Source organism: Ursus maritimus, unplaced genomic scaffold, assembly GCF_017311325.1.
Source record: "Ursus maritimus isolate PB19 unplaced genomic scaffold, ASM1731132v1 scaffold_36, whole genome shotgun sequence".
Taxonomy (NCBI): Eukaryota; Metazoa; Chordata; class Mammalia; order Carnivora; family Ursidae; genus Ursus; species Ursus maritimus.
Genome location: NW_024426230.1, coordinates 16,014,374 through 16,028,647, shown reverse-complemented (window position 1 = coordinate 16,028,647; position 14,274 = coordinate 16,014,374). Strand labels below are relative to the sequence as shown.

General features: G+C 33.0%; 1 long non-coding RNA gene across 2 annotated transcripts in view; it reads right to left on the bottom strand.

Moving 5' to 3' along the window:
• LOC103665760 overlaps positions 1-14,274 on the bottom strand; it is a 406,816-nt gene that overhangs the window by 197,265 nt on the left and 195,277 nt on the right. The gene's annotated exons all lie outside the window — the stretch shown is intronic.

The window sequence follows — 14,274 nt, the reverse complement described above, 5'->3', positions numbered from 1 at the left end:
TTTTCAACAATCACATTCCTCCTAGATGGTAGGCACTGTTATAGGCACATTAGATGTAACAAATGAACAACGTCGACAGATACCTGCTGTCATGCAGATTGCATTCAAGTAAGTCATAATCAACACATAGACAATTCTATTCCTATTAAGCTAGATAATAATCACTCTTGTGGTTGAAAATGATAGGATGTTTATGAGTTTTCTAATAATAAATCATTTCTCTTTGAGGTATTCACAACAAGAAACAATATTTATTAGTCTATCAACTGATAAAATACAGTTAAAATTAATAGTACAACTGAACCAAGAAAGCAATGATATGTATATTTCTCCAATATTGTTCCTTCTGTTTAATCCTAATAGTAGCTGACAAATTAAAATCTCTAGTGAAATAAAGAATTAGAAAACAAATCTCAGTTCATATTCAAATGTGACTGTGATGAGTTCTTACGGTTTTCTTCAGTTGTTAATTTAAAAACAAAAATCCTACATACAATGACAGTTTCTTAAAATATGTACATATTGAAATGAATTATCAAGTTAGAACTAAGACAAATATTAGTTCTAAAGTAAACAGGGGCGCCTGGGTGGCTCAGTCAGTTGAGCATCCGACTCTTGATTTCAGCTTAGATCATGATCTCAAGGTTGTGAGATCAAAGCCCTGATTTGGGTTTTAAACTCAGCGAGGGTCTGCTTGAGATTCTCTCCCTCTCGCTTTACCCCTCGCCCTGCTTGCATGTGTGTACTCTCTCTCTCTCTCTAAAATAAATAAATAAATCTTTAAAAATTAAAAATAAAAAAAGTGAACGTAGATGATTACTCAAATATAAGATATAACAGGCTGGAAAGATGGTGGAGTGGGAGGACCCTAAGTTCACCTCATCCTAGGGATACTACTAGCTAATGCCCACGTCAGTGTAAATAACCCAGAAAATAACCCAAAGACTGGCAGAACAAACTCTACAACTAAAGGTAGAGAAGAGCCCATATCCAGGAAGGTAGGAAAGGCTGAGGCATAATTTGGAAGGAAGTGGACTGTGGCCATCCACGTTCAGTGAGTTGGGGTTGTGGTGAAGGGTAAGAAACAGATTACCACACTGGGAAGTCCCCCATGGGGAAGATGAATCCCTATAACATTTGGCTTTGAAATCAAGAGGGGTCAAATTTCTTGAGTTCTTAGAACCAGCAGGATTAAAAGCCTGGAATTTTAAAAATCAGCAGACTTGACTATGGGAGAGCCTGGAGGGTATTAGGAAGCTGAGTTTCCCCCCACTTCCCATCCCCACTTAAATACACAGAACCAACAGCCAGGACCAACACAGCTTAGAAGCAGCAGTTTGAAAAATGCCTGGGGCTCATGGGAGGGAGAATTATTTGCTCGTCTCAGAGCTTGTCCCAGAAAGGCTGGGATCACAAGGAGACCCAGCCAGGAGGAAAGGAGCTGGCAGGTACCATTTTCCTCTTGTTGTTCAGCATAAACACACCACTACCTATGGGAACCAGCGTTGTACCTACACTGCCACCTAACTTGCTCCCACCCAGCCCCAACCACCTTGTTTCTTCCCCATTTTCTCTCTCTTCTCTGGGACTCCTATACTAAAGATGTTTCTCCATTTGGTGGAGTCACTGAGTTCCCTAAGTCTTTTCTTGTGTTGAATAATTCTTCTTTCTCTCTTTTGTTCAGCTTCCATTATTTTCCATTCTTTTATCCTCTAGGTTACTGCAAACTTTCAGTTCTAGAGGAAACAGCATTAAGTGTCATTTAACAAGCAGAGCAGAGCACACCCAGTTAAAACTCTCCAAACACTGCCCACTGCTGGCAAGGAGGAACCTCTGTAGACAGCTGACCTGAGGGATAGAGCAGCTAAGACAGAGCAGCAGAGTATATGCAGCACACACCAGAGACACGTCCTGAAGCGCCACGCCCTGGACATTATATGACCTCTTCTTCATGAAGTCATCACTCTCAGGGACAGGAAACATAATGGGATTTTTCTAACATGCAGAAGACAGAGATCTAGACAAAATGCCAAGATGGAGGAATTCATCCCCAAAAATGAATCCTTTCCTGTCACAGCCAGAGATCTAATCAACACAGATATAAGTAATATGTCTGAGGCAAAATTCAAAGCAACAATCATAAGGATACTCGCTGGGCTTGAGAAAAGCATGGAAGGCATCAGGGAGACCGTTACCAAGTAAATGAGATGATATATGAATTTTATTATAAAATCATGTATAAGTGAATTATATTTTATTAGTCATGTTTGTTTATATAATAACCTACTTAAATCATTTTGGTTAATATTTAGTGCATTTTCTGCTATAATATTCAAATCTGTGTGACTAGGACTATGAGAGGGAAAAGGAAGTAATCACACTGTCCTAAGGAAAAAAGAGCAGACCCCTGTCAGTTGGAATATAAGGACACTGAAATAATTATGGTACAATTTCATATGAAATTTTATCAACAGATAAACTGAGTTTGAGTTTTAGCTCTATCCTTGGGTAACTAGGTAATCATGGTTAAGGGGTTATACACTTTAGCCATTCCAGTTCTACTGTATTATGATACAGAGTAAGATTAGAGAAGCAGGGGGATAGCAGAAAAAATGGTTTGTGGCTGATTGAGCCACATGATATATTTAATATATAATAACTGGATAAAATGAAAGCTTGCAGTTTATATTTTCCACCAACAATACGGTTTATAAATAATTTATTTTTATCAATAATATGAAATATAATCAGACTGAGGATGGGTAATATTACTTTATTTTTTCAGAGTGGGGTCAAAGCATTATACTAGGTTATTATGGAAGAAAAAAGTACAGAAAAGGGGAAGAGAAGAAGAAATAGATCTTAGCTAATTAAAGCATGGAAAAGGTAAAGAAGGTGGCATTTATTCCTAATAAGACTAAAGTTGGTTTTCAAATATAATATTCAACGTAGAATCTCACTGAGTTTCTAATTCTGCTGCTGAATTATATGCTATGGCCACAACAAATTCACATTTCTCAGCCTAAGAGCCAGGCTATTGCTTGTTAATGTCCTAAAGAAAAGAATCAAAGTTAATACAGAAGCATTAACTTCTAGCACTTTCAGAATAGGTGGAATGATAGATAACCTGAAGAATAAGAAAACTCATTGCTATAAAGTTCATAATCTTTACTCATTCTAAACACTTAAACTGTATTTTTAACATAAACCACTAAAAATCACCCAATGTTGTTAAAATGTTTATATGTGTATATGTTTATTATCTGCTTTTTAATCATTCTGATACTATATATTTTTTATCCCAGTATTTTGAAAATATTAATGAACAGTGTTAAGAAACTTAAAATGGTTTAATCTGAGATCTATATATCTTCCATTTAGTTTACTTAGCAAGGGGCAATAGAATCAATTCCCTTTCAAATATTATGAGATGAACACATGAAGTATCTTGGATTATAACAGCGTTAACTAAGAAGTGATGATGAGGCAAATTCTGCCAGTGGCTTAGCCAGTCCATGATTATGTACCTTTGAAATTCAAGTTAATCCATTGGGCTTTAGGAAACTCTTGAAATAACTGTCATTGCTACTAAAAAAATTATCTCCCAAGTAACTGCAATAGTGGAAGCAACATTTAACAATGCCTCATTGATACCAGAGCAAAGCGTATCTTCTAATAATATGACCTAGTGCTATGATCTTAGAGTCTAGCACATATGTTTATTTTAAATCTTATCAGTCCTTACACAATTGAAGGGTATCATAAAGTTTTACTCTAAACTTTCCTGAATTTATAAAAGTTATTGCTTTATAAATTCCATGTATAAAGAAGATATGTTGAAGAGGACAAAATCTTTCACTGACCTATCACATATCACAAATTTAAATGTTACGTAGCAGAAGAAAATATTAAGATTAATCCATACTTAGCTATTTTGCATCAGACATGATGACATAACTTTTTTTGGCTATATCAAACTTTGTGCATATTGGCAGAGAAATAGAAGATAAAAATATTAGATTCCATTAACATAAATCCAACAATGTATTTGATTCTTTCCTCGTAGAAATAATCTAGATAAACAATATATAATAAAGTTAGTTTATTTATAGACTAATAATTAACTTGTTTTGGTTTTAGTTGTTACTAGATAATATAAAAATATAAAATATTACATATGCCATTCTCCCTATGTTTTCTAGGTGTTGATCAATATTTATTAACATTTAAATAATCAATAATTAACATATTTGTGATAAGTATAATTCATTTTATAAGTTATAACATTATATCATGCAAGATTAAAGTTAAAATAAAGGCAAATGCTATTTAATAGTTTTAAAATTATTTTATTTATTTATTTGAGACAGATTGAGAGAGAGAGAGCATGCATGAGCAGGTGAAGAGGCAGAGGGAAAAGCAGACTCCCCAATGAGCAGGGAGCCCAACTCGGGGCTCGATCCCAGGACCTTGGGATCATGACCTGAGCCTAAGGCAGACACTTAATCGACTGAGCCACCCAGGTGCCCCTTATTTAATAGTTTAATAACATTTGATCTTATATATATAGATATACACATATGAATAAAATAATCAAAATGGACCTTTTAATTATCTCAAAAATGTCAGATATATCCAAATACATATTTAGTAAAATATTCAAAACCTCGCAATTTTATGTTAAGGACATTTACCTTCCTTTTGCATCTCAGGCTGTTTCCACGGAAACAGCAGCTGGCACACAAGCAGAATGTTTATAACTTTGATATTTCAGCTCTGCTTGTCAGGTAAATGATGGAAATGTCATTTTTCAAAGAAGCACCTGCAGCTTTTGGGTTCCAACAGGTTCACAGAATATAACATTTTACCTCCTGAAAAAGTTTTAGTTTATAATGTTTCTGTATAAATCATAACCATGCCTGCTTTTAAAAGAGGCTTAATTACTCTAGGTCTTTTAGAAAATTACTTTTTAAATGCAATAACTGATTTTAGGTAACTTAGAATTATAATGGTCTACAGGGCTCTCAATCACAATGAAGAAAATTATCATGATAATTTGCCTTAGGTTAGACATTTACTGGAGGTAGATTCTGTCCAGAGCCACTTTTGTTCTGATACAGCATCTCTATTTTAGGAGTTCATTTCACTTCGGCCGAAAATTCATAATTCCAGGAGGCTTCATTCTCAGTGGTATATCACACCTGGATAGTGAACTGGTTCACACCTACTCATGCCCTCCTTACCAACTACCCAACAAATATCAAAACTTCCTGAGTTTTGACACCAATAAGCTGTGGTGCTTGACATATTTTTTCCAGAAATAGGCTATAGCACGCTAATGCTCTGCTGGTTCAAAAATTCAGTGAAGTACTTATTAACATAGTCATCATCATTTCCTCCCATCAATGTATTTAGAAAATTTGCCAGTGACTAAATATTGTCAATGACAAAAACAAACGTAAAGTGAAACAGAGATGGTCTGGTAAATAAAGAATTTCCTCAAATTAAAATTTCAAGATTTTATTTCCAATTCAAGAAAACATGATGGTAAATGGAAAATAAAATATTTTTAGAACATTACATTCTTAATTTTATATAAAGGACTCAAGCAAGATAAACTAAAGCGTTCATAGGTCACGGTAGCCCTTCACATTGAAAAAACACAGTTAGAGCCTGAAACTTACTACCAAGATACATTTAGTCAAAACAGCCTAATAGTTGGCCATAATAAGCTGTATTGTGTGTAATGGGAACTTATTTGATAAGGGCAAGTGATCAATTTTCAGTAATTCAATGGAGCTTATTGAGCAACTGCTGCACGCAAGACATTACCAAGGCTTTTGAATATCAGAAAGTAATTAAAGAGGAAATAGCAACTTTTGGTAACAGCTCTAGAAGTTTACATCTAAACCCAAGCTATGTCAACAAACAGCATTAAAAATAGTGTGCCCAAATTTACCATAGGGCTCAATTATCAAATTCTGTGTTGGCTTTATATCAGTATGTTCTCTTGAAGAAAAAAAGGCAAATGGACTTAGGCAAGGGTTTGTGGATTAATTAAAAAGTTAAAACATTGTAAAACAAATGGAAATAATAGTAAAAATTAAAAATGCATATAAGCCAAATGACCCCAATTTTGGAATTCATACTAACAGAAGTATTGTAGTATGGAACTTTCCTCAGTGGGGTGGGGAAAAGGAATCACCAATTGTTGGGAAATTGTATCTAAATAATATTATATTTGCCTTCTCAAAAAATTATATAGCTAAATAGAATAATGAATTATCACTGTTTTTGCCCAATTGAAATTTCGTTCATGGTCTTTGTTAAATTATGTCAAAAGTTGTAAATAAGTGCATGTAGTATATGCTTATTATACTATGAAATAAAATTGTAACAAAAATATGTATCCCCAGATATCTAATACATACTATATAAAAGCATGAAAAAATATTAAAGTAAATATACCAGATTGGCAGGTTTTGGTTCATTAAAGAGAGATAAGATTGGAAGAATAGAGAAAGAGCAGATGATTGATATTTTCTTTGTGTATTGTTTGGTCTCTTTTATATAGCACACATTACTTTTTAACTAAAAAAAAAAAGACATATATGAGATACAAGGCAAAAGGAGGCATGGCTTACTGTATTCTTAAAATAAGAGAAAAGAAAGATGTTAATAGGAAAATCATAAGTAAGAGAAAATACATTTACAGAATCCTATAAAAAAAAGTCTACATATAAGTTGACCCGCACAGTTGAAATCTGTGTTATTCAAGGGTCAACCGTGAATTTTTTCAAGTCAGTTTAATTATCTGACTAAACTCATTCAAAATTCTAAGTCACTGTCAACTATGTGTTTACTTTTCTTGAGTGAGTTGAAAGAAGAAACAAAGGACAGAATTAACAGTATTTACAGCCCCTTATCAACTCATTAACTTGAAATATTATTCAAGATTCATATATTTTTCCTGAAGTGCATTTTGTTTTTGTCATTCTTAATAGGATATGACAAATTTATTGCCACTCATTTAATCATTCAGTTCTGGGCCTGTTAATTTATAATAAATGACATAATGGATTCCCTGAAAGTATCTACCAAGTTCACGGAATTTATGAATCAGAACAGTCTTTCAATATAATCTAGGCTGAGCACTAACCCAGTTTGTAATTTCTTTATCAGAAGATAATTCAGTTTCTCTTTGAACATGTTCCTTGTCAGAGAGCTCACTCTCTTTCATAATAATCTAATCAATCGAGGAACATTCCGATTGTTTGAAATATCTTCCATTATTTTGAGGTCTAGGGATCTCCCAGAATATCTTTGTACTTAATTACAAAAAAGACAATAAAACAAAAAAACAAAACAAAAACAAACAAAAAACATAAATTTCCAACTGCTAGAGTTATATAGTATAACTATATAGAGCCTTAATATATATATCTATATATATATAGTCTTTATGTAGAGAGAGTCTAGTATTTAATAGTATATATAGTATTACGATTTAAGATAAATTGTAAGGCAACTGCCAATCTTCACAATTTATATGAACTATTTCCATATTCTCCAATAATTATTTACATTAGATACTCAGATTCATTCTACTCAATTTAATCAAGGACTAAGCCCTCATTAAAATCCACAGAGAATATTATTTTATATTTTTTATGTCATTTTACAAATAAAGATATGTATTTCTACCCAACATCACAACTAGACCATGGGAATCTTGAGAACAAGAATATCGTCTCATTTTACTTAGTACACCTACATAATGACACGTTGGCTAATAGACATTAGGTAGTTAATAAATTTTTATTTAAACACTATTTATAAAAGACTATTTTCAGCAATATATAGAACTAAACACTATATCCCAGCTGTAGTCAACTCAGATAACAATGGAACTTCCTTGATTGAATCCTAAATTTTTGTTTACTAATCTTAGTATATTATTCCCCACATGTATACATTTCTAAACACTGTGTCATGTGTGAGTTTATATTATTTTCATATAAAAATCAATAAAGTCAATTAAATGTGGTCTCTTCTATGTAAAAATTAGTTGAAAATATTTTAATATAAAAAGAACTAATTTAATAAAATTAAATAAAATAAAGAATGCACATTGGCTGATTTCCTGTGAAACTTGTGAATGTATTTACTTCCTACAATTTTAATCACATATTAATATACACTGATAAATTCCCAATGGATGTTTGACTTATTCATATTATGTGTTCCAAGGCTGGTTCTGACTCATTCCACAAAATGTTTCAAAAAACACTTTGAACACAGATATAGGAAATTTGACAAAGCACATATTACACTGGATACAGTGTTGAAACACTTGAATTCTATCCAGTTCCACTTCTGTTCCTTGAATATGATAACATTTTAGGCAATTCAAAATCTCCTAAATTGTCAGCATCTTAACTTTGAATACAGGGATAAAATAATATCTTAATGAGTAGCTGTGATGCTCCAATGAGATTTTGGGGATGTGCTTCAGAACACAGAAATTAGTATATAAATAATGGTTGTTTTAAAAATTCAATAAGCTTGCCCTATTATTGTATTGATTTTTTCTTTTTTCTTTTTAATGTCAAGAAAGAAGTCTACAGTTTTCTCAGTCTCCATTCGACGGCTTTTATAGTATTAATGCCTTTATCTCCCTTAATCTCCTTGCTTGTCTTCCCGGCTTTTTTACATTCACTGTAGTGGTTTCATGATGACAATTGGTTTGTTTTTAGTATTTGACAATGTACATCTGAGCTTGGATATTACTTCATTAAATCATGTAAGTATGTTTTCGCTTTGTCAAGGAATTTAGTTTGGTTTTTTTATAAGGTGGGTTTAGGGGCTCCTGGATGGTTCAATCAGTTAAGTGTTGGACTCTTGATTTTGGCTCAGGTCATGATGTCGGGGTCTGGGATTGAGCACCACAACAGGCTCCGTGCTGAGTGTGGAGCCTGCCTGGGATTCTCTCTCTCTCTCCCTCTGCCCCTCCCCCCACTCACACTCTCTCACTTTGTCTCTTTCTCTCAAAAAAAATTATAAGGTGAGTTTAATATTTACCAATTTAAAATGATTCTCCATATTGGCTTCGCAAAAGAAGAGAACATATGTGTGGAAACTATGTTTTTATCCATCTTATTAACATCAAATTATCTTGGGTAAGTAGATAATCTTTGTCTATTGTTTTCTTTGAATACCTAAAATTTTTTAAATTCAGTTTATTTTAGAAAATAAACTTTATGACACTACGTTTTCATAAGGCTGAAGTTGTATCACATAAACTTCGCTACATAATAATCTACCCCTAACTCAACTGCTTAAAACAATAAGCATTTAATAGCTCAAGAGTCTTCAGGTTAGTGGGTAGTTGTTTTGCTCTAAGTTCCTTCAAACAGCTGCTGGATTGTGTGGGATTTGGCTTTTAGAAAAGCCACAGGTGGCATGTTATGTCTCTAGTACACATAGTCTCTGTCATCCCACTAGCTAGCCCAGATGTGTTCACGTGACATCAATGGCAGGGGTTGCTTCTATCACTGGTTAATGAATCAGCCCAGGATACAGAGGTGAAGAAATAAGTTCTTTCAACATTTGAAGACCAATTAATGTAATCCACCACAGCAATAGGCCAAAGAAGAAAAATTATTTGATACTATCAACTGATGCAGAAAAAGCATTTGACAAAAATCCAACAACCATTCATGACAAAAATTCTCGGCAAGTAAGGAATAGAGGAGAACCACCTCAATTTGATGAAGAGCATGTAGAAAAAACCTACAACTAATATCATACTTAGTTGAATGCTTCACCGGTAATGTCAGGAACAAGGCAAGAATGTCTGCTTTCATCACTCTTATTCAACAAAGTACCTAAGATTCTAGCCATTACAGCTAGGCATAAAAATGAAATAAGATCATACAGGCTGGAAAGAAGTAAAACTCTTCTTATTTGCAGATTATGTGATTGTGTACAAAGACTATTCCCCCAAAATCTACAAAAATACTCTTAGAATTTTAAGTTCAGCAAAGTCACAGGGCACAATATCAATACACAAAATTCAATTTCAGTTCTATGTACTAACAATGAACAGGTGGAAAACCAAATTTAAAATAAAAATGCATTTACAATTACTCCAAAAAAAAAAAAAGAAATGCTTAGGTATAAGCTTAACAGAACACTTATGGATCTATATGCTGAAAATTACAAAATTATTTTGAAAGAAATCAAAGAAGACTTATAAATGGAGAGACATATTGTATTCATAGAATCAACAAAGTAAAAATGCCAATTCTTTCCAAATTTATAGACTTAATGTAATTCTTATCAAAATTCCAGTACTTTCTGTAGATTTAGATAAGCTAATTCCAAAATTTTTATGAAAAGGAATAGACCCTGGAATAGCTAAAACTATACTAAAAAACAGTAAAGAGGGAATAATTATCTGCTATTAAAGCCTATTATTCAGTACAATAGTTTAGACAGATAATTATTGGCTGAGGAAAAGACACATAGGTTAATATAAAACAAAATTAAAAAATCAGAACAGACCCACACAAATATATCCAACTGATTTTTGCAAAGGCGTAAAAGAAATTCCATACAGAAAGGATATATAGCCTTTTCAACAAATGGCTCTAGAGCACTGAACATCCACAAACACATAAAAGTGAACATTAACTTAAACCTCACATCTTACACTAAAATAAAATCAAAATGGTTCATGACTTAAATATAAAACAAAACTGAATTTTTGAAAAAAAGAAAAATCATCACGATCTTTAACTAGGCATTGAAGTTTTAGACTTCACACCAACAGAATGATCCATAGGAAAAAATAAATAAATTAGACATCAAAATTAAAAGCTCTTAGAATCTCTTAGAAGATGAAAAGCATGTTATAAACTGGGAGAAAGAATCTCTTAGAAGATGAAAAGCATGTTATAAACTGGGAGAAAATATCTGTAAATCCCATGTCTAATAAAGGGCTAATATTTGGAATATATAAAGAAGCGTCCAAATGCAAGAGAGTATAAAAACAAATTATCCAATTACAGGGAATAATTTCCTTGTTTCTAATGGGGGGGGAATTAATGATTTAAATCTCAAAAAAATAATGAGAATTTAACATTGAATATATTTCCCTTTGTGTTAGGGGTGGGGGGTGGGTTGGTGGTCAGTGTTTTGTTAGTTGTTACTATGCTACCAAGAGGCAAGTCTACTGTTCGCACAAGTTCCTTGAAAGTTCTGAGTTGCCTGACTGTGGACATAATTCACTTAAAGACATACTAACTGGCCACATAGGGTTTGGTATACCATCACCATTATCTTTCTTTAGGTACTTCATATTTTAATTAATTAACAAGCACTAGTTTGAAAAATTATTTCTAGGGTGTATGTGTAAATATGTATATAAGTATAAATATGTACATAAGTGTGTGTCTTGTGTATATACATGTTTGTACAATGTCTTCCTATTACTATAATAGAATTGGATGCATTGTATAAACTAACATTATTTCTTTAATATAAGTTTGCCCAAGTTATGCCAGTATTCTAAGTTAATGTGGCTATTTTGAAAAGGTCCCTCTATTCATTCCTAAGGCAAATATCCAAACATTGAGTCTCAGAAAAAAAAAAAAATCTTGAAAAATAGTTGGCGAGGGGAATAAGGAGTTAGTGTTCAATGGGTACAGAGTTTCAGTTGGGGAAACTGAAAAAGATCTGGAGATAGATGGTGGGGATGGTTGCACAAAAATGTAAGTGAGGACTATACACTGACAATGATTAAAAAGGTAAACTTGTTATGTATATCTTACCACAATTTTTAAAAAGTGATATGCCATGGGACGCCTGGGTGGCTCAGTCAGTTGAGCATCTGACTCGGTTTCAGCTTAGGTCATGATCTCAGGATCCTGAGATTGAGCCCCACACATGGCTCTGTGCTCAGCGCAGAGTCGACTTGGGAGTCTCTCTCTCTCTTTGTCCCTCCCTGCTCTCTCTCTCTCTCTCTTTCTAAATAAATAAATAAATCTTAAAAAAAAAAAAAGATGATATGCTACATTGATAGCATGCACTCTTGTTATGATGCAATAATAATGACCAAAAAATTAAACAAGTTGGGAGTCTTGAGGAAAGAATTAATAATTCATAGATTACGGGGCGCCTGGGTGGCACAGCAGTTAAGCGCCTGCCTTCCGCTCAGGGCGTGATCCCGGCGTTATGGGATCGAGCCCCACGTCAGGCTCCTCCGCTATGAGCCTGCTTCTTCCTCTCCCACTCCCCCTGCTTGTGTTCTCTCTCTCGCTGGCTGTCTCTATCTCTGTCGAATAAATAAATAAAATCTTTAAAAATAATAATAATAATTCATATATTACTATTCCCAAGGTTAATAAATTATATTTATGTAATTTCTTTCACTTTACTTTTCCGTTCCTTCTCCAGCTTCATCCCTTCATGTTTTATGTTTTCTTCTTAATAACTTTTTGTTAGATTATTTCAAATGTGTATATAGTTAATTATATCAGAAAGTTATTTTATATTAAAATATATAATTCTTGAAATTGAAGTAGTCAAAAAATTTTTCTGACAATTTTTACTAGCTCATTTTTCACAACCTAATGAAGCAATAATTTTTCAAACTACCTATATCTATATTATAAACAGGCTTATGCATATCTGAGTCTCTTCAAACACATACTGAAAAATCACAGATCTCACTTACATGTGGAATCTTAAATAACCAAACTCACAGAAGCAGAGAGTAGAATAATGGTTACCAGAGGCTGAAGGAAGGGGAGATTGTTGAAATGTTGGGCAAGATGAGTAAGTTATTGAGATCTAATGTACAACAATGCAGACTATACTTAGCAGCACTTTATTTTATACTTGAAATTTGCCAAGGAAGTAAAGCTGAAGTCTTCTCATTACCAAAAAAAAAAAAAAAAAAAAAGTAACAATCTGAGGTGATAGATATATTAATTAGCTTGAATGTGGTGATTTTTTCACATAGTATAGGTCTATGAAATAATCAAATTCTACACATTCAATATGTAAAATTCACAATTGTCAAAAACAATAAAAAATAAAATAAAAACTACAGGTTTAGATTAATGTAAAAAATAAAGTTGGAGAACTGAACAAATCCCCTTTCTCTAGGCAGCCTGTTTCTAACTTTTCTATTTACTCTGCTTTAGATATAGAATACCCTTAAGTTGTTATATTTAGTACTAATCACCATAAGATTTATAAACTTGTGGTATTAACACACTTAAGGTTCTAATTTTATTGGGAACTTAAACATGTATACTGTGGTAAAATAGTTATTTCTGAGTTGAGGGATTATACTGTTCTTGGTATAATTTTTTCCATAAACTTACTTGCTAAATTTGATAATAAACATATTTTAGGATATTTTTCTCATGTGATATGTTGACAGTCTATGCATTTTTCATTTTTTGAAACTGCATTTCCTTTCACTAATTTAAAGTCTGAGATAAAATATTATTTGCTTTTATGTTGGTTTTCTCTGTGTATTTATCTAATTTACTTCAGTTGCAACACTAATGTGGTAATTAGATGGCTAATGAAAAAATATGCTTGTTGGAAAAAAAGAGGTAATATGTTGAAGACACAAACCACTAAGTTTAAGCATTTCATATGCTAATGCTTTCCCAGCTCCATTTTGGAGAATTTTTGTTGAAGGTAGTAATGAAAATAGGAAGTGGAACAGGCATGATGAGGAGTAGCCAATGCCAATTACCTTGGCTGATGGAGAAGTTGGTTAACCCAAAGGAGGATACATACAGTAAAGAGAAAGTAGACATTAACAAGAATATTTATATAATAAGTATAAAACAATTCCATTTCAGCTTGGACCAAATCCTAAATTTCTGTATCATACAATATGAATTTAATCTAACAAGAAATCCCACAAATTGTTAACCATTCAATGCTAAACGTAAGCAACATTGGGCAAGTGGAAAACAAGATGGCCAAAGGATTGCTTAATCATGTTATAAACGACTGCTGTGATGCACCTCTTGGTCCCATCAGAGATCTGACACTTGTCCTTTAGTTATCACTGTAGCAATCCCTAAATGGGGCTTGCTATTCCACAGCAACAAAAAGAATCCTTAACCCCTTCTCTTAGAGGAGAGATGTAATCTTAGTCACGCTGCAAGTAGTTGACATTTGCCAAACAAAAATGAAGGGCAAGGTCTCAAATTCATAATTCACAAATTGAAGTCTTCATCTGTG